A 1,212-nucleotide genomic window follows, 5' to 3' on the forward strand; every position below is an offset into this window, starting at 1 on the left:
GGCGAACGCTGCTGCCTCAAATGCTGCTCTTCTCAAATGAGACGGATAATTAGTTGCCCCGCACGAATGCCGCACTCTTCTCACCCCTGATTGCTATCACCTTCTTGCTCCTGGCAGTTTTGACACCTCGTAATCAGCCTGCTGCTTTTCTCTTTTCTTCCCGACTTCTGCTTCCCTCCCCCCCTTTCCGTCCTAGTTTATTTATTTATTTATTTATTATTTTAAATGCAATCCTGGTTCCTATTTGGACGAGGCCTCAGCCGAGTTAACCTTCTGCGTATACGTGTGCGCATATAGATGTATATATAAAATAGTGTGCGTGTGCGTGAGTCGGGGGCGGGCTTGCAGTTTTGCGGGAAACACTGCTTCCACGCGGAGAGAATTCTCTTCCCCTAAAGATATTTTTGGGAAGGGAGGAGTTGGGGAGAGGAGAGGGACGGGGGGGGAGAGTTGGGGAGACCTCAATTAATGCTTTAAAGATCTCTTAGAAATTAACAAACTGGGGAGTCTCGGAATCTGCTGTCATAAGCGTGTTTCCCCCTCTCTCCTCTAACAAGCACTGACAGTCTAATTACTGTAGCTACAAGCAGCTGTCGAGGCAGCAGCCCGGGAGAGAAGGCGCCACCGGCTGAGCGCACCCGGCCTGCCCCTGCGCCCGGCGGAACCGCCGAAACCCGGGCCGCCTCCGGGGAGGCTGGAGAGGAGGGCAAGGCCTCGCACCCGAGAGCCCCGCGAGCAGGAGGCGGGCCTGGGAGCCAGCGGACACGCTTATCGTTTCATATTTATAAAGTCTTTACTTTGAAGGTTAAAAGATGTGAAGAAAAAAGGAGGGGACGTGGGGGAGTGGGAAGAACATCTCCCGAGCTTCCATCCACCCCTTCTCTACCTCCTCGAGCTCTCCCTCCCCCCGTGTTGGTAAAATAACCACGCAACCCGGGTCTGAGGGGGCGGGGTGAGCCAGGCTGGAGAGTAAGAAAGCAGATGTCCCCGCTGGCAGCAGCCTCAGCCTCCGGGGAAAGCTGCACCGGGGGGGGGGCCCTCCCGAGGACATTCACCTCCCACTTCTCAGGCATCCCGCTCACAACTGCCTCGCCTCGGCGGGGGTGGTTTTTTCAGACTCAGCGTTTCGCGTGTGAAGCTTTTTTACCTGGGAACTGTTCTTACCCGGCCACGCGTAGCAGATGCCAAGATGCAGCCCCTACACGCCTCGGA

This window comes from Lipotes vexillifer, unplaced genomic scaffold (assembly GCF_000442215.2).
Source record: "Lipotes vexillifer unplaced genomic scaffold, Lipotes_vexillifer_v1.1 scaffold1861, whole genome shotgun sequence".
Classification (NCBI taxonomy): Eukaryota; Metazoa; Chordata; class Mammalia; order Artiodactyla; family Lipotidae; genus Lipotes; species Lipotes vexillifer.